General features: G+C 38.8%; 2 protein-coding genes across 5 annotated transcripts in view; one reads left to right on the top strand and one right to left on the bottom strand.

Annotated features, from left to right (window-relative positions):
• Nucleotides 1-24,761, bottom strand: part of MFSD8 (major facilitator superfamily domain containing 8) — a 336,831-nt gene that overhangs the window by 141,330 nt on the left and 170,740 nt on the right. The gene's annotated exons all lie outside the window — the stretch shown is intronic.
• JADE1 (jade family PHD finger 1) overlaps nucleotides 3,610-24,761 on the top strand; it is a 71,623-nt gene continuing 50,471 nt past the window's right edge. The window contains exons 1-2 of one of the 4 annotated variants that reach the window (XM_068187897.1): nucleotides 3,640-3,659; nucleotides 11,501-11,617. The gene's annotated coding sequence lies outside the window, so the exon portion shown is untranslated. Of the gene's footprint in view, nucleotides 3,660-3,827; nucleotides 3,974-11,500; nucleotides 11,618-24,761 lie in introns of those variants that run through there. The other 3 variants (XM_068187904.1, XM_068187900.1, XM_068187902.1) reach the window with 3 other exon arrangements.

Genomic DNA, 24,761 nt, shown 5'->3' with positions numbered 1-24,761 from the left:
GGGAAATAACAGTAGTACCATTTTCTTCACTATTTCAAATATTAGCAGGGGAATTATAAGGATGGTGTGCACTGGATTAGTACTTTATGCAGACCTAAGCCACGTGCTGTTTGGTGCACATTAATATCATTACATAAGGTGTAACATGTTGCCATCACATAGATAATGGGGCTATAAATGAGTAGGAGAATCAAAACTATAATTATACACATGAGGGTTTTCTTCAGGCCCAGTCAAAAACACGAGAGCCTGTACCAATTCAGTTCCTGCTGTGTGTCTATTCTGTGTCTATGTGCTCTTCATTCCTTGGCCTCCAGATCTATCAGTTTATTTCTTTTCATGAAATTGACTCTGAATTTTTTGATAGACAGTTAGCAAATATTCAAGTCTGTGAAATTACACATTACAGATGAATGCAGATGGCTTTTTAGGTTTCTTTTTATCCAAGATTCATATATTGAAACAGTTGATGTCCCTGCCATTGCTTATCATCATGAATAGTCTGCAAATGACATTGTACAATACTTCAACATCACAAAACCTTATGCATCAGTTTTCATATTTTCTGCTTGGTATCAGAAAGTATTTCTTCTGTTGCTGTGTTTTCTACATATTTTCCATCTTGGCATAATTCTATTAATCCCATGATACAGATGTGAGCATCTTGGATCAATATAAACTGTTTTTTTTTTTTCTTTCATCTCAAGCTATGCAAAATGAAAATCAAGAGACTGAAAATAGAAGCAGTGGGGAGCTGTTGACAGACAAATAAAAGAAAGCATTTTTAGGTGATCCAGGTTATACCAAAAGAGGCCAAGACTTGGTGTGCAATTACAAGCAATCATCTGAATTTTTTCCCAACTAAAGAGAGAGCTTGCTCTAAAAGATTACAGACTCATGCCACACAATTAAAAGAAAATAATTTACTTTCATCCTTAGATAATTTTGTCTTGGTTGCCAGTCATATTTCTAATGTAATTGGTACACCCTTCAGTCTTGTCAACTTTCAAAACCTTTTATTACTGTAGAAAAGCAGCTGACTGTTTCTGGAATTAGATAACTGAGTATTTGACCTATATTATCTTTACTGTACTCTTTGCATTAAAAAAAGCTGAATCTCATTTAGTTGCTGAGGAATTCCAGATGCAGAGCTTTAACATGGTGAATGGCTTTAAAGAAAGAATGTCTCTAAATTCAGGGTTTGGTTCTTTACTTCCACCTACCAAAACAGACAGGTCTTTCTTGCAGATCCTCATATAATTGTTTTTCAGATATGCATTGACAAGTAAGAAATGCTGAGGAAATTCTTCATTGAAACTACTTTTTCATAAAGGAATGAAAAATGGAGAATTTCTCTAAAGGGAATTCAAAATAGAGGTTTTCATTTTAAGCAAAACTCATAGTCTTGTGTATAATCATGGGAGGAAACAAGAAAATTTGTCAAACTCACTTACCTGAAGCTATGCACTGTGACAACTGTTTTCCCTCAGTCTTGGGATATGTGTAAAGCAAACCAATGACATAGAATGTTGTTCAGCTTGTAGAGTTCAAAGCTGTCACAGGTGTACGCTTCAGTGTGACCTTAAGAACACAAAGAACAGCAGGGGATCTCCTCCTAGGCTTTTTATTTCTCCCACAACACCTGCTGCAAACACCATCAAGTTCATTCCAGAATAAATTGTTGTGGAAGAGGCACTCTTTTGTGTGTTTTTAGCAGGATCCCAGGAGCTCAGGCTGTCTTGGCAACAAGAATAATCTGGATATAGGTGAGATGGCTCAAGAATAAGGTGGTTGGATATCTAGGAGCTATGCTGTGAGTTTGGAGGAGTTTGCAATACCAAATGGGAAGAAAATGAGGGTTGAAATCCTTGTTTAAAAATGATGTGTGATTTTTAAACATTCTTTCAAATATGTTTGAGTCTCATATTTCCCGACAGATATGGGGATCTTATGGCATATTTATATATAGACTTGCAGTTCTGGTTTTGTGTTACCACCAGAGACGAGGTTGCTGCAAACAGTGTTGGCAGAGAACTGGGATGTAAAACAGAAAAGGCTCCTTTTCAGAAATTTAACCAAATTGAAGTAAAGCTGAGCAATTCTAATGAAGAGAACTTGTGAAAAGACTTGTAAAAATTTTATATTTCTTGGAATAGTGCTAACATGAAGGCTCTTAGATTGTTCTAGAGCTTTCTCTGGCTTCCTCTGTCTTCTGTGCAACTCGTTACTAAAGCTCTATTAAAGGAGTTATTTGAAATTATTTCTCATTCAAGGAACAGACAAAGCTCATACCCTTTTAAAAATGTTTAATATTTGACAAGCCATGTTGAGTGTATACCTTATTTTTGGATTATGACTTGTAATTTGTTTTTGTACATGGTATACAAAGTTTTTAGGAATTCATCACCAGTGAAGATATACATCATTGCACATTTAAGTCCAGTGGCTGGTGGTGCTGCTTTGTTTTAGAGATCCTGATGCTCACTCCACAGTAAAAAAAAAAAGAAAAAAAAAAAAAAAGAAATCTGTGTTTTGTCAGCACTGGATATGTAAAGGTATCTTTGTTGGATTGTGGAAAATCAACATTTTTATAGCTTAGTTTATCTCTGTCTTTGGTTTGTAATGCTATGAAACCCAGCATGCCTAGTGGGGGGCACACATACATTTGTCTGTATGTATTCTTTTTTCAGGGGTTTATATTCAGGTACACAGTGCTGTTGTTGTCTCAGTCACACCTTTGCTCCTTTTGGGCTAACTATGCAAATAATTGTAAGAATGGGGCTTACAGTTGATGTGAAGTGTGTTCTTCCGGGTTAATTGTTAAAAAGAATTCAGGATGAGCAACACAAAATCCAGCATAATTCTGAATGAGAGTATCTACATGAGGATTTAGTGATTTAAGTATTTTATTAGATTAATTTGGATTTCTGAGTGTACTTAGGTAATTGAGCTTTCTGGCATATGTTATGAAATAATTTCCTGCCAAATTCAGTACTGTGGAGCTTTGTAACTTGAAGATGTTTATATTTTTTTTTATTTCTTTTGCCTCTTAACCACACTACCAAGTAAATTTTGATACTTCTTGTTGCTTCTCAACTCACTCCCATGTGATACCTCTTAGTCACTATATTTTAGGTGGCCAGAGATATTAATAAGCTCCAACAATTTTGGTCACTTCCAAGCTTGTCTTGATGCTGCAAATTTCTCTGAAGTTGTGTTACTTTATCAGAATGCCCTAAGTTTGCCACTGCAACAACTCAGCTGGGGTGTAAATGCTTTGACTGCACTGAAAAGTTGCTTTCATAAAGTTTCTCTTCACATGCTGTTAGCTAATGGGTAGCACCTAGGACTGTTGTTGAACAGATATGCTCACTGATCTGTGGTGACTGTTTTCAGTTGGTGTTGACACAGCACAAAGGCTGATGAGACATTAAAAATAAGGTGTTTCTTGGTGCTTTTTTGCTTTTGGATGCCTGTGCCCAAGGTAATGATTGGTAGGTTTCTGGAGGTTCAGCCAATTGTTTGGCTGTGAATCAAGGACCTCGATGTGTTTTGGAAACACATTTCTATAGCAGGCATGTGCTAAAAACAATCTCTTTCCCAGTGCTGGTGTAGGGAAAGGAAACAAGCCACAGTGATTCTACGTGATCTCTTTACACGTAAGTTCTACTGTGCTTCTTCATATACAGGACTGTTCACAAAGACAGCTTTTGGCTTCTTTTTTAAAAATCCCAAAGTTTTTGGTTTCCCAAAGAATAGGGCTGTTTTGTTTATTTGTGCTCTGTATAAGCTTATGAGGAAACCAAGCGACACGCACTATTTCCTGATGGCCAGGGCAAGTTGTCTCCACAGAGACAAACAACTGAGCTAAAGACTGTAGCTGACATGGGAGAGTCTCTGATGTGACAGCACTGTGGCTGTTAATGACAGGTTTGCTGCTATTCTTGCTGCCCTGAAGGATTTTTTGCTGAAGGTGGGAATACAGTGCAGGCAGTGAGAATTAGAGGGCTGCTGGTTCAGATTGCTGGCTCTGCTTGTAATATTGCTTGGCATAGCTTGTAAGGAGATCTTTTGTATAACCTGAAGTTTGTCTCTGTCAGCTCAGCTGCAACTCCCTTGTCTCTGGCTGCAATTCTTTATTTGGTATATGAAGAGCAGAGATTTGAATTATGGGAAGAAGGGGGAGGGAGGGATGTGGGGTCTATGGCAGGTGGAGAGAACTTCACTGTGCTGGCAACAAGGAATTATTATCCAGGGTTAATAATCTGAAACATTAGAGAAATGGTCACTGCATCAGGTTCCAGAGAAAGGAAAAAAGGGTTGGCTTGAGACATTTTTGAGCCACCAGACATATATTCAAAGTGCCGTTAAAACATTGACTCCAATTCTCATTTTCTCCATTTAAAATGTGGCTGTGGATGGGAGCACTGGTTTGATTCGTAGAAGCAAAGGTTTATCTGTAAGCAGTGCTTGTTTTTGGTGAGCTATAATATTCAAAAAGTAATCCTTGAGGGACTGCTGGTGGAGAATTTGTTCAAAAGCCTTGGAGCAAAAGCTTTAAATGAACTGCAAAAAGAAGGAAGCCTTTTGATGTTTAAAGAAGTTTGTCAACATGCTCTCAGTGTGTCAGGATGTGTGTCTCTTCCTCTCATCCTGCCTCTTGTTGAATGTCCTGTTGCTTGATTTTGTGAAATAAAGCTGGGCTGTACTTAGGACTGGGAATAAAGTTGGTTTTTCTGGGAGAAAAGAAATTTGTTTTTGTAAAAAGGTATATTCACATAAGAACAAAAAGTCCTATGATAGCAGCTTTTGTGATGAAAAGTGGTTAAAGTAATAACCAAGAACAAACTCTTTTTGTTGAGCCTGTTAAGAGGTGCCAAAAGGAAGCTAAAGATGAAAGGAGGAATATGAATAAAACTTATGTTACATTTCTGTCGAGTTAAACCACCTATGACACTGAATGCAACTTGTCATTTTGAACATTGTAACAGAGCAAACAGCAAAGCTGTGCTTGGAGAGGCAATATTCTAAATGGCATTTGCAAGGACAGTTCCTTAAGCTCACAAGTTTTACACACATGCACACAGCTATCCAAGCATGTCACTGTGGGCTGCTTGCTCATGAGAAACCATGAAGTTGCTTTTCATGTTCTTTTATTCCCTGTTCTGCTGGTGATGCCACCTGAGAACGCCTCTAGTCCTGAGTGGCCTCTTCTTTGGACAGCCTTTGGCCATGGCATGGTACAAGTGCTTCCATTAAATTGAGCCAGACCCTTTGATTTCACACACAGGATCTAGGTCCTGCTGCTTTTGGTGGAGGCAGTCCCTACTCGTATTAGTCCTTGGGCTCCTCTGAGCTGTGGCATCCAGGTTTGCCATACACTGGGGTTTATTCCCTAGTTCTCCTTCTTTTTCCCTATAAAAACTGCAGGTTATTCCATAACCTGAAGGAGACTGCATGGACACTCACCTACACGTTCTGCTTTGCACACAAGTCCTATTTTGTTGGTGCAGACTACTCCCTTAGCCCTCTTTCTCATCACCTGCAGCTTCTCAAAATGTCCATGAGCTACATGTTCCAGGGTGTTATGGACTGAAAAAGTTAAAAACTACTGTTATCAGAAAATTAATATTTTATAAAAGAATTAAAGACAGTTGGATGCCCAAAACATTTGAATTTCAATTGGAAATATTCAGTCTTGTTAACTGAATGTAATATTTTGCCAGATTTCTTTTAAATGACATAATGATAAAAAAACTCAACCTGTTTTCAAATGGCTGCATAATAATAGCTTCAAGCAGGTGCTCTGGAAATCAAGGGAGTCTGTGAAATTTCAGAATGCCCCCTCTTCCCATTGAAAGCTTATTTCTAAAAAGTGCACATGTCTTTAGTCTCATGTAGCAAATGTGTGAGACTATGATCTGTTTGTACTTCTGCTGTATTTGAGATTGCTATTTTTGTATGGATTCATCTTGCATTTGTCTCAAGTGGAAATTCTACAAAAGCTTAGTCAAAGGACCTCTAAAACATACCATTTTAGGGTCCCCAAAGAGCAAAACCAGTTAGCGTAAAGCTTCCAGGAAGAAAAACACCAAATAACAAGAAAAGGCTCTAAACTCTCTGAAATGTCTTTTGTCACCTGACCTGCAATTGCTCCAAAAAGCTGGCACAGAAAACTACAAAACTGCATTTTATCTGCAGTTACAGACTGATAGATATTCTTTGTGGCTGACAGTAGGCAGTGAGGCATAATTTTTTTTTCCTATGGCTGTTTAGCACAGTAAGTAAATTTAGGTCAGACTCTCAGTCATTTGATCATATGCCTGGAGATGTAATACATTTTGTCTAATTGCCAGGGGAAACAGTCATTTAACCAAGTAAGTGTTTCATTTCTTGAAGTGACTAATTTGATGGTCAAGGCCCAGTTCACAGGAAAACAATAGATCCTACAATGGGATGTTCTTAGCCTGACCTTCCTGCCCTGCTGGATACCAGTGGGGTCTGTCAGCATGGAGATGTTTGCCAGCTTGAGGGAAGGGTTTCAGCATCATATCTGTGATAGTTACATCACGTAGTGCATTGCATCATCTGTCTACTACAGATAATTTGCCTTCCTCTTTTTCTGCCACAAGGCATCTGAAGTGGGGTACAAAGGGAGAACATTTAGTTAAAAGAAAAGCAAACAGTTTTCTTTACCTTCAGTTTCAGAAGAGCAGGGGCTTGTGTATTTTTCACCCTTCTTGATGCTGAAGACTGAATTCAGCACTTTATTGCACAGCTAAAACAGCAGGTGGATTTAAAATGAAGGGACAGCTGTATGGATGAGCTGCTGTATAAGCAGATTATAAAATATTCAGTTTGTAGAGGTGGAACTTATCTACCCTCAGTAAGGAACTCTCTGCTGGTTGTTATTTGACAAGTTTAGCCATCATCTCTTGAAGATAAATGTTGGTATTGCCATTGTAGCTCTGATTAATTCCACATTGGCCTCTTTATCATCATGGTTTTGTCTCTTTGGAAAGGTTTAGTTTATAATGGAAATATATTTTGCTGGTCTACTTTAATCATTGTAAACCACCTATACTTGTAGTTTAGCGCTGTCAACTGAGCATTTCTAATTATTCAGTACATCATTGTGGATTCATCATACTCTTCTCCAGTGGCACACTTCCTTTCCATTTGATGATGACCCAGGAGAGAGAATCTTCATTTATAACTAAAGCAAAACCCACCAGAATTATTGCTGAATTGTATACTTTTATATTCAGATTTAACTGAAAAAAGTCTTTCCACTGCAATTTTTAATTTAAATAAGGCTGCACAGCTAGCTTTGCAAACTGTCGTAGATATTTGTTCAGGCAGAACAAGCATTCTTGCTGTTGTAGTACCACACCTTTTATACCAGGCTTTTATTGATCTGTCACCTTGAGGGAAGGTCTCTACTGTACCTTGATCTGGGATGAAAGTTTGTGGCAATTATCTTTTATTCTTCTCTTTCTTTAGAGGATAGTATGTGCAGGATTTTGTCAAGTACCTAGCAGCAAATAAGCATATTTAAAATTATTAGTCCCAAGGACTGGAAAAAAATGTAATGTATACAATTCAGTTTCCAAAAATCTTTGTTAATCATATTCCTTTCTTTCACTGCACTTTCACTTCACACAGGTTCTTAATGCTGTTGCTTTAAAATAATTATTTTATGCTGCTTTTTTTTTTCATGAAGATGTCATGATCCTATGTGTTAATTTGCCCATGGTTCCAAGTTGTGTGTTAGTCTGCCTGTTTTATCTTCCTGCCTTTTTGGTCAAATCCAAGAAGTTGAGCAAATGGGATGTTCTGTACAAGTGACTGCTGGGCGAGTGTGATTTCTGTGTGCATGCACTTCTGAAAATAAGGGACTTTTTGTTTTTTTAGGCACCAGAATGGATCCCCCTCTCTTTCTCCCCCTCTCTTTCTCCCCCTCTCTTTCTCCCCCTCTCTTTCTCCCCCTCTCTTTCTCCCCCTCTCTTTCTCCCCCTCTCTTTCTCCCCCTCTCTTTCTCCCCCTCTCTTTCTCCCCCTCTCTTTCTCCCCCTCTCTTTCTCCCCCTCTCTTTCTCCCCCTCTCTTTCTCCCCCTCTCTTTCTCCCCCTCTCTTTCTCCCCCTCTCTTTCTCCCCCTCTCTTTCTCCCCCTCTCTTTCTCCCCCTCTCTTTCTCCCCCTCTCTTTCTCCCCCTCTCTTTCTCCCCCTCTCTTTCTCCCCCTCTCTTTCTCCCCCTCTCTTTCTCCCTCTCTTGTCCAGCTCTGATACGGTTTGGGAATAGTTTCTGATATACTTTGGAATAATTTTAGACACAGGCTTCTCTGGAGAGTCTTCTCCCTCAGTTTGCCTATTATTAACATCCAAATCACTGCTCTTGGAAGTGAGAATGGAGTCAATTTTATGATCTCTCACCAGGGTCCTCTTAGTCTTCTCCCAGCTAGGGAGAACAAATGGGCCTTTTAGTGTGCCCTAAAGTCAAAAGACTAGAAGTAGTTTGTAGGGGGTAGGGGGGACAAGTCCCCAAATCTGGGGGAGGGTGGGGTGTGACAGCAGAGAGGGCACATCTGCCTCTTAGTGGCATTCCTGCCATAGTGCTCAGCTGCTCACAGTTTGGTACAAAGAAGTTGTTGTTTGGTTTGGATTTTGTAGATGCATGCTTTTCCCAAATATTTTAAAAGCAAATTTCTGAAATACTTTACTAATTTAATTGGCAAAAATAAGTGCCTTAAATGCCATAGCCCAAAGAGGTTGAAAAAAGGATCAAAAATATATTTGAAAATAAATGGGATGCTGATGGTACCTCACTTTGTCGGTGGTTTTTGAATTGGGCATATAGTTCACCTGCAAAGGAGAAATTGTAGCTGAGAGCTGCAGGATGTAACCTCTGCCAACCCAATGGCAGAGAAAAACACTGATTAGATTGTAGCTGTTACCATATTTCTGGTCTGGAGCAGAAATCCATTGTCTCCTTATTTTCTATCTTGTAGATGCAAGTTTAAAATTCAATACAATATCACAGTTTTCCCCCATTTTGTAATTTATTAGGTTTCTGTGTACAGAGTTGTGAGAGTTAAAGAGAAAAGGAAATGTACAAAAATTTATTACATGCATGTTACTGGAAGAAAAAAGAAAAGGGAATTGTTCAGATTTTTGAGTGTGAAAGTAAAGCAATATTCCTCTATCCTTAAAGGATGTGAAAGAGAGAGAAAAGTAGTAAAGTAGCTTAACAATAAAGACCATGTCTAAAGCAAATGTGTTTACTCTTAACAACTGAGATCGATTAGGCAAGAGTAAATTACTTTGTTGCTTTACAAGCAAACAGTGATAAGAGCACACATCTGCTTCAGAATGGCATGATTACAGTTGTGGTGTGAGACAAATTTCCTCTGAGCTCCAGGAGTTATCAGATCAGGCCTTGAGGAGGCTGCTGAGAGCACAAGAACACGTCAGGGCAGGGCAGGACGGGACAGGCTTGTCAGAGGCAAACAGATGTCAACTGGCTCTGTAAAGCAAGGCTGATCCATTTTGTGTCTGGCCAATAGTACCACAAGGGTTCTGCCAAACTTCTGGGGTGAATAGTTCTGAAGTGAGGCGTGATTTGGGCTTTGTTTTTCTTTTGAAAGAAATTTCCTTCTATGCTTGGTTCCTAATAATGTCAGAAGTGATAAATTTACAAGTTCTGGGGTTTAAGAACTCTTTCATTTCCTTTAAGTGTGAGTAACAGGGATGTTACACCTATTCCACATACACAAAAGATATTTGCATCATATTATGGTAACATAAAATATTAGATGTCTCTTGAGAGTAAAGACAAAAGGCCTTGGTTGTATGACTCATTTTTATATCAAAGTACATCTACATTGAGATATCCTTTTCCTTCTACATAGGGTCTATATTTTCTCCAGAAAATTCTTGAGAAATTACAAGTTCTCAAGTACTGGGGTTTACATTTGCAGAACAAAAGGATTTCCATAGAGGAAAACCCATTTCTCCCAGCAGCAATAATGTGTTTTCAGGCACTGCCTACCTGTGATAGATGAACCACCTACTGTGAAATCCCAAGGGAGGCAGGCAGGCTGTTGCTGTGAGGCATTTAAGGACAGGGTTCACTGTGCTAATTTGTTCATGACTGACTATCTGGTTTGTTTAGTGATAAGACTAAGACTCTCTGTAGAATGGAAACTGTCTCTACTAGTGAATAAACAAAAGAAACCCATTTCTGGCAGTCAAGACAGAGCCATAATGTTCCAGATGGCTCACAGTATTTGAAATCACTCTAATATTAAATTGATGTAGTGTTTCAAAAACTACAAGTAGTTTTAAAAACTACAAGCGCCTTGTAGGGCTTTTTATTCCCTTATCTCTTCTTTTTATTATTTTTTAAAAATTTTAATTTCAGGATTATTTGACAGAGACCATTGCTAGGGAAAAATGGTAAAAATATGTGGCTTTTGACACCCAAAGTTTAGGAGGCTGCAGAATAAACCAGATTTTGTGGTAGTTTTATCACTGGAAGAAATGACACAATTTTGATGTGATGTTTGTAAATGATACAGGCTTGTCTTTGTGTTTGTGTGCTTCTCTTACAGGCCCATACCTTTTCCTGTGTGGTGTTCTAAATGTTTTTTCAGAAGGAGGTTAGTAGAAATGCAGCATCTTAAGACAAAAAACTGCATTTTGCCAGATAGAATCTTCCTAAGTATGAACTGCAAATCTGAATTTTCCCTTTTACAGTAATTCAGCAAGAAAGACAAACAATTAGGAACATGATGCAGATGACTGGGCAAGTTACAATAATAGCAGTAAAGTCCCAAGCAGTGCTGGAAGCAATGTATTTGCAAAAAAATGTACAGGTTGAGTGGGTAAGCAAATGGGAGAGTGCAGGAGGGCCAAAAGGTTAATTTGACTGATTCCTTAATTTTCCTTCACATTCCTGGGACTCGCTTAGGTCAATGGAGAAGGTGTATTATTTAAAGGGAGCTGTTGGGAAAAGGTATTAGAACTGTGGTCAATCTCTCCTTGGCTTGCAACAAAGCTTGGAAAATACTGGTTTGAATCTAGAAGTAGATTCTATCAAAAATTAACTTACTGAATTTGAGTGAACATGAGTCTAAATTTTGGACAAAATAATTAGGCAAGGCTCCCTTAGCTTGTATTTTGGCCTGTACTGTGCTGGTTATGTCAATTTCATTAGACCCCCATATGATGATGAGATGGGAATACGAGGCCACCGCAAGTTCTAGCTGATTGCATGAATCCGATGATTTATTGACATGAAAAGTAGGAATGAGTCCAGCTCAGTGAACAGCAGTTTAAAAACTCCCTGTGGGACCAACATCAGCTTGAACAGACCTTGGGTGCAGTTACAGTATCTCAAGGACACTGGAATTTATGTGAGCTTTTCAGCTTTATTAAGAGAATGATTTTTGTGTGTGTTCTTATTAGCTGCTGAATTGCAACTTGCTGTTTTCATTTTCCAGAGGCACCTAAATCTACAAAAAGATCAGTAGTGCTTTGCAAGTAAAGGTTTTCTCAGGTGTGCTGTGCACAAGAGCTATAGCCAATAATGTAGTTTTGGGAAGATTTATCCTTGGCAGGTATGTTCTATGGGGATGGACCTTCTTTGCTCTTTTACCAGAACCCTGTGCCCTTGAAAAGCTTTGGAGCATTTCTCTATGCATATGTGGTGTGACTATGTAGGTCAAACAGTGCACATGACCCTTCCTAGTTCAATCCCACCAAACTGAGAATATACCTTAGACTTCACAGTCCTGAGGATTTACAGGGATTGATTTTAATTTTTTTATAAGGAAACATCAAGGGGTTTTTTTCCCCTACAAGAAGGTGAAATAATCTTAATTAATATCTAAAGTATGTATAGCACAGGCAATGATTTTACAGGTTTGCTTACACTGCCTAATACATTCTCTTCAACCCTGACTCCAAGAACAACGTGAAAAACTAGCTTGTTCCATCCCCCCCCCCCCCAAACAATTGCAGGCATTTTTTTTATTCTGAAAGCATGGGAACTCCAATAAATAGATACCCTATTTATCCAATTACCGGTTCAAAGGGAGTGGAATCCTTAATTTTAGGCTTTAGCTGTTTTCAACAGAAACCGTTGTTTTAACATCAGATTCTGCATCTATTTAATCCTTAGACTACGAGGTTAAATAAGCATTTAGACACCAGTGGTGATGGGGAGGAGGGAAGTTTCCTGGCTAGGCAATGGGTATATTTCATTTAGTGGTGGATAAAAACATTTGTAAATATCAAATACTGGGTTCTCCAGTACAAAAATTTAATTAACTATTAGTAATTAAAGACAGAAGAGAGAAAATACCTGGCCAGGGTTTAGAACAGTAGTGGGAAGATTACAACTGTGTCTATATTAGCAGCTGGATTTTAAATAAGAGTTGTTTTAAAGTGAAGCACTTGATTGTTCAAATTTTCTGCATATGTATTCAGTGCTCAGAGGACTCTAGAAACAACTAGATTCCTCTAGGAGAGATCTGACCAGGAGGTTCAGGTCCAAATATGCTCCAGTGTTGGAGTTTGTTAGGCTTTATCCTTCAGGTTGGGGTTTGCTACTATGAGGTTATCTTGGAAGACTAAATATAGAAGGGTCAAGATGAGGATCTCAAGTGCTCTCACAGCATCCTGAGGAAGCCTCCCTCATTAATCTGTATCTATTTGGAATTGAAATCCTTTTCCTTCTGTGAAAGCATTCCATCTTTCTCTTTCTGTCTTGCCTTGCTGAATTCCTATTTCTCTTTTTTTCCACTTTGTATAATGCTTTCTCTACTTTGTTCACCACCCTCTGCCAAGTCTGTGGCTGCCTGTTCTACCTCATGCAATTCAGAAACCTGCAACTTTTGGGCCCCCAAAGATCTGACAGTCTTTGAACTGTGCAAGAATTAGGATTTTATTACCATCAAATATATCTGCTGTCGACCTGGAAGTCATTAATCTCATGATGGCTCTTGAAACAGGATACTGGCAAGCAATGAGGAATTCAACCAGCTAAAAAATGAAGGTAGAGCCATGAAAGGGCTCAAGAACAACATCTGACAGAGGCATCATGTAGAAGAGTCCAGAGAGTGGCTATTCTGGAGTTTGCTCCAGGATCCCAGTTCCACATAGAAGGCTTCTGCAAGGACAGGTCAAGAAATGCCTCCTTCCATGTTTCCAGGCAGTCCTGGAGTCAGTGACCCTTTGTGCCAGTGCCCTGGATCTCAGCCCCACAAAGTGGGCTACTTTATGTTGCTCTAGGAACAGCAGGAAGTCGGTGCCTGACCTTTCTGGTAGGCTTACAGCTTTGGGTTCAGAACCACAAAGAAGCTGTGGGCTGCTGGTCTGATACCTTTAAAACATCTCCTTCAGAACTATCAGCTGTGGAAAAATTCCTGCATGGAACAACTATCTCAGAAATTTCTTCTCCGGTCCTTACTCTGAGTGAGGGGAGTGTTCCCAATGTTGGGGAGCTGTGTTTAATGCATGCTACATAACCACAGCTCTCTGAGGTTCCTGTGCTGAGAGCTTCCAATGCAGCCCCTTTCTTGTACTCACTGCATGCTCACAGGGCAGTAACTTTGTGGAGCTTGTCCCTGACCCACAAACACGAGATTAAGTACCACTTTTCTGACATTCAAAGCAGTTATTGGCTGAGGCGCTGGTGGATTGCAGTAACCCTTCCCTCATCTGCGTGTCTCAACATCAGGAGTTGTTGTGTCACCCATCCTGTGTCAGCCCCCTGAAGAGGAACCACAAGGACGTGACCATCTGTAATTGTGACAGTCCTTCTGCAGAAATGCTGTGCAGGACAGAGTCATCCCCCTTGTTTCAGGAGGCTGGGAGCTGTGTTGATTCCTAGTTTCAGCCAAGAGCTCACAGACAGGATAAATTATAAGTCTCTTAGGGTGGGGAAGAGAGAAAGGGCTCTTGGCTGTTGTGTGCTGTCAGGCCATTACTCCAAACGAGGTTTTGGGTTCATGCAGTACCACAGCATTACCAGTTTGGGATGCAGATGTAGGCAGACTTGTGCATGAGAAGGAATGCTAGAGTGGGCAGCCTACATGGTTCTTTGGATCTCCCTAGTCTGCAGGGATTGAGCAAGTTCCTGGCAAAGAGGCTGCTGCTGTGCTGAGATCACTTATCAATTATTCTTGGGAAATAGGGAAATCACTTATCAATTTTTCTTGGGAAATATTTTCTACCTCCTTCCTCTACGGCACAGGCTAAACAAAGTCTGTGTGTGACTATTTCTGTGTGGAGGGGCTGATGTTGAACAGCACAGAAGTTCATGTCTCAATAAAAGTGGTAAAGAGAAGGGATTTTCTACTGAGAGGTTATTATCCTTCCCACCCAAGATGGCTGCTGCTCCCTGTTACTGATTTTTCCCTCTGCTGTGCTAAGGTTTCTGCTTTAACAGCTCTTGTCAAGCTTTCCTTCACCTCTCCTTTCTTGTAGCTTGAGGATTAAAGGCTTTATGACTGTTGTGGGTTGACTTCAGCCAGAAGCTGAGCATAGCAGCTCACTTGGTTCCTCCCTCAGTAGGATGAGGGAGAGATTAGGAATACCAAAAGCAAAAAAAAAAAAAAAAAGAAAAAAAAAAAAGAAATCATGGAACAAGCTGAAGACAGTCTCATAAGTTAACTCCATCCCACACATACCCAGTACAAGAATCCAGTGTCACAGGGGTCTGTAGCACATCCTATGGTACCTATGGGCACCCAAATGCTGCAAATGATCCTCTCTTTCTTGTGTCTCACTGCATTCGTAAGTGAGGTTAATGTGGTGCTGAAGTATTTGTAAGAGGTGAGAAGACAGAGGGTGCTTGGGGAGACCCTTAGTTTAGGTTGTGAAGGATAACTGCCCTACAGAAAGCTTTGAGCAGTTTTGTGAAGATGCTTTGGCCTTAGGCCAGGCTGTGATCCCACATGACCCTCATAAACCAAGTACAAAGGAAATATGAGGTGCTTCAGCACCAACCTCACAGAGCTGCTGAACAGCTCATTTTAGGCTGAGAAATAACTTAAAAGCCACGATTCTGTTTTTTGAGCCATTTAATCTTCTTCCTTCAGCTTGTGTTTTGGTGGTTTTTGGTTTTTTTTTTTTTTTGTTTTTTTTTTTTTTGCAAAGAGCATCACCCCGTTTCTGTATCTAAATTAAATACTCAGGAATGGATCTGTTATGACTTGTTAAAAATCATTCCAGTTCTAATTGAAAATCTCTATCCTGCATCATGACTGTTCTGTTAATGAAGCAGCTGCACAGATGTTGGGATCCCATTTATGTTGACAGACTTTACTGAAGGGTGAGGGCCACTCAGTTTCTATTCTCAGGTTTGGTGTGGCAAGTGTTGCTGTAGTGTGTTACATCCATCTTGAATTCCCTGATTCGGTACTAGCCATCAGCTGTGCTTCTCAAGGTTGTGATCCTGTCAATGTTTTTAAGGTAACAGGATTTGAGCAGAGTCACTGTTTGCACGGAAAATGCCCTTGGAAAAACCAAAAGTGCTGAAGGGAGGTGGTCTGAATTGCTAGACAGTGGTTTCTCCTTGCCACTCAGTACTGCATCCATGGCAGAGTTGGGATGAGATTTCCAAGCTTGTATCTTTTAAATGTCAGACTTTTTTAAACTTGATGTGGTAATGTGATACCATGGTGACATTTACCACCAGCAAGGAGTGTCAGTGTGGGCATCCTAGCCTTCTCCAGCAGGCAAGAGGTGAACTTTGAAAGCTTGCCTCTTCAGGAGATGCCAGTGACAACACACACGCTGACACTCCCCTTGCAGCACTGATCTGTGCTAGGATAACATGAGCAAGCAGTAGCTTTTAAAGCTTTTGTTTGTTCTGTAGTCACATAAGCAAATTTAAACCCCAAATCCAGAGCTGACAAAATATTGAAAGTTAGAAACAATGCCAGTAAATCCAACTGTCTTTCCATGTGGTACTGTAGCTTCTTAGACAGCTCTGTTGGAGTGTGTCTGTCTCACCCTGCTGGGTTTGGAGGTGTGTGTGGGAAAGAGGGAGGATGTTGCAGCTGAAAGGAAAAAAGGAGTAGGGCTGGCTGTGTTATCAGCCTTCAGAAATAAAACTGTGGGCATAGCAGAGGATCCAGAACTGTGCAGAGAAATCTAGGTAGAACTAGTAACTCTCCAAAACCTGAAGGGAGGAAGTACGTCTCCATGGGCTGAAACTGAACTATCTTGAGAGGTGCTTAAGAGAAACTTAACTTGATTTAAAGAGAACTGACTTCCAAAAAAACCAAATTTATTTAAGCCATATGCAGGTGCTCAGAATTCCTAGATATAATGAAATAGCAAGACTGTTCCATATTTCTCCTCTGTCTAAATATCAAGGATCACTTATTAACAAATGACCCCTGCATCTGTGATTTTTGCACACACTTGCTGAACCTTGAAATGCAAGATTTTGCACATTTAATATGCTTTTTCTTCAACATTTTGCTCCAGGAAGCACAGCAGAAGTGGGCAAGCTCCATAACAAATAATACAACCTGTAACCTACATACCAGAGCTTCACATGGCTCTTTAGCCAGTATGTAAACATCCACAGGAATTGATGCCTCTTAATATGCCTAGTTATTGATTGATATTGATGGGTATAAAAGTAAATTGGTGTCAGATTCATAGGTATTGATACTTATCAGTTGGTATTAATGTCCATTGATGACTGCCATAACAAGAAGTATCTCATTCAAAAAGCATCATATTGATAGTTATCAATTCTTATCAAAATCACTGTATCAATACCTACCTATCAGTAGGTATAAAAATTATAAATATTAACTACTCTTGCTTTTGAAACGTATCAATATCAATAGGTATTGATGCCTACTGGTATCAAAATCAGCATGAAAATCATTAGGTATAGGTGACTATTGAAATGAGTAGCTCTTGAAATTGGTAGATTTTTATGCCTAGCAATGTCTGTTGATGCCTATTGATTTCAAAATCACCAAAGAAATGGATAGGTATTAATTCCTATCTTTTGATACCTATTGATGTCAGTAAATATTGATGCCTAATGATATAAAAATCAACATTGAAATTGATAGCTATGGGTGCCTACCAATATTGAGATTAGTTCTGACAGACATTGATATTAAGGGTATTAATTCCTTTAAATAGGCACCTTAATCTTTGAATGCCAATTGGTATTAAAATTCATATTCATTGAAATAGTTGTTGATGCATTCTAATATTGAAATTTGGTTTCAAAATTAGGAGGTACTGATAACTTTACCTATCAATGCATCAAGATAGATATTGAAATTGGCATTAAAAACCAAAAATATTGGTGCCTGTTGATATCAAATGGTAATGATGTGTACAAATATCAATATCACAATTTTGAAATTAATAGGCATCAATGGGTAGTGATGCCAATGGATATTGACATCAAAAAGTAGCAATGCCTATTGGTATCAAAATTTATAGTATTTATATCTTTACTATGCCTAGATCCGTGGACCTGGGTTCAGTTTAGAGAGACAACGTGGCTCAGTATGTCAGAATTCCTGTTTTATTACACTGATTCCTTATATCCCTTAAGTTTAGGGAAAACAAATATTGAATGGTCAGACTTACTGGGAGACATAATGTAGTTAGTAGTAATGATGAATGAATTACAACTTGGAGAAGTTCTTGATGCTTTAGTGATGGTGCTCTCCTGAAATGGAAAACAGAATCTACTTCTCATTCTTCTTGAGACAACCTAGACCTGTATACAGATATGAAGTTCACTTAGTGCTCAGCATCAGTATTTATTTCTGTATTTGAAAATATCTGTGTGCTACTGCTACAGAAAACTTCTTTTTTTTTTCAAAGAAAAAAATGTCTGAGAAATGCAACATTTTATTCTAACTTTACTTTTTTTACCTCTGTCCCATTTAAATTTCCTTAAAGTGTTTTAATACTAAATGGACATTTTGGCTTTTTTTTTTCCTCTTCCTAAATGGTTACTCCACAGTTAGCAGGCTTTGTAATATTCCTGAAAAGCTTCTAGGTTATCAAATCAAGGAGAGCTTTTGGGGATAGAACCCTCATGGAAAACATGCTGTTTCTCTATTCTTCCCTAGTACTCTTCCATGGTTTTCTTAAATGGTTTCTCCCTCAAGTATTTCTGCTGATCATCACAGGGTGAATATGTGTTAATGTGCTAGTTCTGAGAGGGGATGCCCTGTGACAGGAATCTTTTTATTCACCTTCCCTGTATTTTTTGGTTTGTGTTGTCAAACTGTCTTGGAGAGCACAAACTGAGCTCCTCTTAGATTAAATTAAAACAAAAGGCAGGTTACAGGACCATATATTTATAGTGCTTTAACTGCTAATGGTCATTCAGTGCAGGGCAGAGGCAAATATAAAGCATTTCTCCTTCCCTCCAGTAACAGCTGTAAGCATGGGATTTTAATTTACAGCTACACCTGTTTTGCTATTCAGACTTGCTCTGCATGTGCTGCACAACTTGCTAATGAAACTATAGCCTCAATTATGTTGAATTCCCATCCACCTAAAAGAAAAATATTAAAAGTGTGGTGTGAGTCCTAAAAATAGTCTTAAATATCTGCATTTTGGTGCTGTTTTCAACAGAATAACACTTCCTACTGAAAAATGCAGGTCTTCAGTACAGCAGTTTGCTATCTTAGTCTTTAAAGCATCTGTTTAATCCTGGTGTTTTCAGATGTACATGACAGAATTTTAGTAGGAAATTCTGTTGATGGTTGCCAGAGTGAAATAGAATTCAGTTCTTTCACAGATATTCTTTGGTGAATTAAAAGAGCAGTGTATCTTATTTTCACCACTAAAATAACCTCAAGGGACTCTTATCTGTATAGAAGGAACACATTTCTGAAGTGCTGGAGGACTGTCTCTTAATGCTGATGACTTTAATGGAACTGTATTTGCAGACCTGGATTTCACTCACTGGCATCATAGAACTCCAGAGAGTTTTTCCAGAGAAAATCCTTCCTGTTTATTTGAGCTGTTTGCTTATATGTGGTGGTTGTTTTTTTTTTTGGTTTTTTTTTTTTTTTTTTTTTGTTTTGTTTTGTTTTGTTTTGTTTTGTGGGTTTTTTTTTGTTCTAAACAGCAAGAATATGGATAGCGTGACACTGCCACAGCTCAAACCATGGCATGGACGCTTTCAAAAAATGTACCATTATGGTTTTCCTCTGAATGTCAAAAAACCCCAAATTGATTCTTGCTGCTTTCTGTCTGTTTCTGCAGATGGCTTTTACAAGGAGGTAGTCCCAAAGTACAAATAAACATCAATATTTACCGATAAATTAACAAACTTGATTTACTTTGTGAATTCTCTTTAATTCTCACTAAGTGTAAAATAACTGAGAAAATGCACTCCAAGAAATGCCAGCTTTGGGATGCAAAGGATAAATTTGCTTCAGCATTACTTCTAAGAGTTCCACAAGTCTAATGTGATTTATGGCAGAAGTAGTGATCAAACCAAAACCCTAACCATTCTGCCAGGTGAACAGGTAATGGCTCAGCTGGCAGGTAAAGGAATTGAAAGGCTTTGATGAGTATTACTATGAAAAAAATCTGGATTTACAGATCTTTTGTCAGTTGCATTTGGGATGGTGAAAACGAGTGCAGTGAGAAGTGAGGAAAAGTTAATGCTTGGAGAGCCTCCTGTTTCAGAAGGCAGCTCTCTGTAGACTCTGTAGCTCTCAGAAGACTTTAATCTTAGTCTTTTAGACTCTTCAGAGAAACAGGTTGGTGCGCACGTGAATTTATTTTGAGTTTAAGAGTCTTTTAAAAGCTAAATCTGCAAACTGCTTGTGGCTACTAAAGTGGACATTTACAAGTGATATGTTGCACACAGACTTAAGGATCAGTTTGCTTCAGTAACCATGTGCTTCCTGAAAAAAATGAGCAGGAAATTGGAGTGTCTTGAGGCACAGACGTAGAAAACAGCCCATTTTGGGGAAAGTTAGGGTTGGTTGATTTGGAACAGCAATTGGGTTATGGTAAATTGCATGAAAAAGTGACTGATGGGGAGCTAGTCAGTGCTCCGGACATGTACCAAAGATGCCAAAGAGAGAGAGAATTCTTGAGCCTGTTCCATCCAAGCAAGCCCAAAATGCCTAGATTGTGATGATTTTGAGTGGACAACAGAATCCAAGTTCCAGGGCAGTTGCTGGGAGGAACAAATGCCAGGAATGGAAACCAGATAAAGGATATCCAAGAGGAACAGGAGAAGAGGAAAGAAGTATCAAAATGGAAGAAAAGGCTCAAGACAGGTTCTCAATTCATAGAAGAATTTCGAAGGGGAAACTTTGTATTGACTGCAGCAGAGTAACCTTTAAGGGAATATAAAGGCTGTTCTGGCAGACAGAGCTAGCCTGTGATTTCTGGTGCAAAGATACTTTGAAAAGTGCCATCTACTTTGGCCATGTAGATTATAAATATTTTGGTGATATTCTATTATGCTTTAATTACCTATTCCTAGGAAGGGATGGCTCATCAGATTTTGGGTTTAAGCTTGTACACTTTCCAGAAATTCTTTATAGCCATCTCCTGCTTTGAAGTAAGAAAACAAATAGCAGATTGTTTTCTTAGATGGTTGGAGCTTGGTATATCTTACAAGCAATTTTCTTCTGAAAATGTTACTGCTGTGGTCTGTATCAATGGAATTCTTTAGTTTACTGCCTTTATCAGAGGACTTACTGTTTATCAGAGGAATTTCTGTTCATTCAAGAAAGGCTTACTGTAATTATGGCATAGATTTGGACCTTAAAGTAAAACCACTATAAGGGTCTAGAGGATATGGAGTGAAAGAGTTCTTTTAGTTGTGTAGGATTTGTTTGATTTGTTTGACCTTTAATTCAAAGTACAAATGATGGTATCAATAAGTGGAGAGGGGCTTTGACCTTGTTTCACGGGGCACATTTAAGATTTCACAGAGTGTTCCAAGAAGATTCTAAAAATTATGTCTCAAAATTGGCATTAAAAAAAAAAAAAAAAGATGGGTAAGGCATTTTATGTCTGCTTTCTTTCAGAACTGCTACTGTACTGAACAGAAGAATTTTTAATTTCTAACTCTGGCACTTAAAACACTAAAGAGTAAGTTTTCTTCTCCCTATCAAATGTGGCAGTCAGCGGTTCTTCCACAGATTAAAAAAAAAAAAATGTCAGGAAATGAGGACATTCCAAACTCTGGATCACACATTCTGCACACTCACTAAGGGACATATTGTGGTTTATCATTTACCACCAAATAGCTATGGAATTGTCCTTATGTATGTTTCCTTCTGATTTGGGTACGTTTTGGGTTGGTTTGTTGAAGTTTTTTTTTTTCCTGTATGTGAAGATAGAAGACATGTCCTGTACTCTTGTACTACAGGAAAAAAGAATGCCAACAGTGTTTTTTTTTAAATCTAAGTAGAGCTCTACAAGTATTAGAAATTATTTTGATTTTGAATGATTTTGAATCACCATGAAAAATCAGTATCTTTTTAAAATTAACAAAAATATGTGTACATTTAAAATAAATGACTTTAGTGATATTTCACTCATTGTTTCTGTTGTCTGTGTGACACAAAATATACATATACACAATAGGCACAACATTAACAAAAATATGTGTACATTTAAAATAAATGACTGTAGTGATATTTCACTCATTGCTTCTGTTGTCTGTGTGACACAAAATATACATATACACGATAGGCACAACATGGTTCAAGGACTGAACATGTGTTCATTCCTGCACATGTTTATAAAGTTCTTCTCTTTGAGTTATTTCACTAATTTCAGTGCAATAGAAGCCTCTTGATTTCTGCTGTACTAGTGAGATTCCTGCTTTCATCCTTTTATGATTGTCTTTGCCACTAAAAGAAAATTGTGTGTGAATGTAAAAGCAGCAAATTGCTGGTGACACAGCCATTGGTTGCCCTGGGAGTACTTGCTGCATCCTTCAGTTTAATTTGCTTAATATATGTAATTAATTAGGCAACTGCAAAATGATAGAAATGTATTTGTGGATTCAGCCTCTGTAAATTAGTGGTAAACAATTTGATACTGCAGGACGTTAGGGCTTTCTCTGTGGGACTAATAATGTCTAATGCCTCAGCAGTCATTTGTGGAGCTCATCTTGTTTACCTATTAAAATGAAGTCATTACATATTTCTGTAGAAATCTTAGAATGCTTTTGGTATTATCTGCTGTGAATTTGGCTGATTCCAGGTGGACAGGACCCTGTCCACTAAAATAAGTGTTTTCCACAAAGGCAAAAAGAGGTCTCCTGAAGGGTGGAGAGAATTTTAAATGCTTGGACTGAGTAGTTGGAATGTGTCTACTTGTCTGCAGAGAGCTTTAGTGCAGCAGGTGCTGTGCCCACATTTTGCAGCTGGGCAGCTACACTTGCAGCTCCTGAGCCTGCCTGCAGAAATGATATATCTTTCATATGTGAAAAGCCATAGAAAAAAAAATTGGAGGCTCAACTGAAAAATTTTCAAAATTAAGCTCAAGACTGAGCCGTCCTAATTTCCTGTACAGAACTCTTGTTGTTTTTCTTCCCTCAGACTATTTAGGGGAAAGAGATAATTTAGCTGGGGTCCAGGCACATGGTTATGAATGTCATCTGTACCCAAGAGATAAGTGATGTAACCTTAGTGCAAAAAAAAAAAAAAAATTGCAACTTCACTTGTTTTCAAAAGTGTTTTTTTTATCTTGGGGGAATTCTTGTGGCTTTTTGGCACTGTCAAGCAGCATAAGAAACTTTAGGAACTTAATCATAGAATCAGTAGGGTTGGAAAAGACCTTTAAGATCATCGAGTCCAATCAGGATGGCAATTAGATGGGACTCTGCTGGGATGAGCCTTTTGGAGCTTAGTCTTGAGTGTCTCTGTCCCTTGTTTTAACTTGTTCCACCTACCAAATCTATTAGAAAATTGATTTATTTGTTTATTTTTGCAAGCTGCAGCCTAAATATGCAGGAGATTTTCCTGTATATGAAACAAAATGCTTTCTCAATAGAGAATTGTAAGATGAACATAGTGGAATTATTAATACAGTACAAAAAAGTAAAGATATTTTAACTGGTGTCCTATGTATGTGGTATGTGAACAAAAGTGTTATTTTTCACAGGGTTGAAAGTGTCTATTTTTCTGCTGTGAAGTGTGAAAAGGGTTAGGATCAGCAAACACCTTGTTAGGTAGGTTTTCATTTGGTGCTTATGTTGGAAATGAGATACAGCTTTTAAACCCTTTGTCAACTTGTTCCTTACTGGATTTTGAGGTTGAGATGGTGGTTTTCAGTCAGAGCACAATGTGTTGTGTGTGATACATCAGTTTATTAAGAAGTATCATAGTGTTTGAATGGCAGTGGCTATATAGTATTCTCTGTAATTATAAAACATAGGCCTGGGGAAAAGCCTAACTCCACAAATGTTAGTGGCATAAACACCCATTCACAAAGAAAAGAGACTTCCAACTCATGATTTTGGTTTCAATGGTTGCTTACAAACTAAGTATATGGAAATAATTTTTAAAGTAAAATAATAGCAGTATCTTCTTTCCTTAGCTGGGCTTGGAGACCTCCAGGCTTTGAGATACTTGTAAAAACAAAGCATGTGTGTACACAGTACAAAGGATTTTGTGTGTATTTTGTAGCTTGATTTTCTGGACTGATATTTTTTTCATGAAAAAAAATAGAGAATTCAGGATATTAGAGGATCTTTGGCAACTTTAAGGGGATTTAAGACATTTAACCAGGTGATGTTAATTGCATTCAGAAGGACATGCATCATGCATCATCTGAAGGACAACCAGCTTAGTTGGTCAATGAGGCTTTCTCACTGGGGCCAGTATTTTCTATACTTATCCATTCCCTTCACCTGAACTGCCAGGGCTCACACAACCAGTCATCTTGGGCTCTCTCTGCTTTGTCCAAGGTGGGGGACTTTTTTGCTATCCCTGATTTCCTTCACTGAGGTCAAACTCCTGTCAACAAGTGATCTAGGATCTCTAAACCTTGTGTGAGGCACTGCTGGCTGCACCATACTCACAGCATTTTATTAAGGAAGGCGTGTAGGATGCTTGATTTCTTTAAAAAGAGAGAGACCCCAAAGAACCCACAGGAGCAGCTCTTGCAGAAGATAAACATGTAAAGAAAAGACAAATTGAGGCTCTGGGCTCCACTGTCAACATGCTAAGAGAGCAAAAACCCCTTTGCTGTCTCTGTGGGCCTGTCCAGCCTGTCAGTCAATATGTGCTTTATTACACATGTTAGCGATCCTAAGCACCACACCAGAGTGCCAGTACACTTTGTACTCTGGCACGGCATGGGGCTGGCACTCTTTCAGGCTTTCCTGAACTTATCTTCTGTAAACTCTGTCTGCTGTGGCCCGAGACTCTACCTTAAGTAGCCCTTTCCTAGAAGAGATCTGAGGCACTGTGGGCTCACCTTTAGCAGAGATGCTGCTGTGGCTGGATGAATACTTGAGGAGTTGAGTAGGCTGGGACTGGGGTTTTGGCAGCTACATAAGGATTTGTGTGCTCACTATAGGATGTCCCTTTAGGGAACCAGATTAAAGGCAGTTGGCACATTTACTTTGTCCCAGCTCTTACTCTTCCACGTGAAGATAAAACCTGCCTCAGATTGTCAGAGACATAAATGTGTAATGGTTTAAAAGCGTGTCCTCGATGAAAGACAGAATCTTTTCTGACTTGTGCAATTTGAGGAGCAAACATGGGT

Source organism: Anomalospiza imberbis, chromosome 4 (genome assembly GCF_031753505.1).
Source record: "Anomalospiza imberbis isolate Cuckoo-Finch-1a 21T00152 chromosome 4, ASM3175350v1, whole genome shotgun sequence".
Classification (NCBI taxonomy): domain Eukaryota; kingdom Metazoa; phylum Chordata; class Aves; order Passeriformes; family Viduidae; genus Anomalospiza; species Anomalospiza imberbis.
Note: the sequence above shows the minus strand (reverse complement) of the source record. Positions and strands in the feature narration are given on the sequence as shown.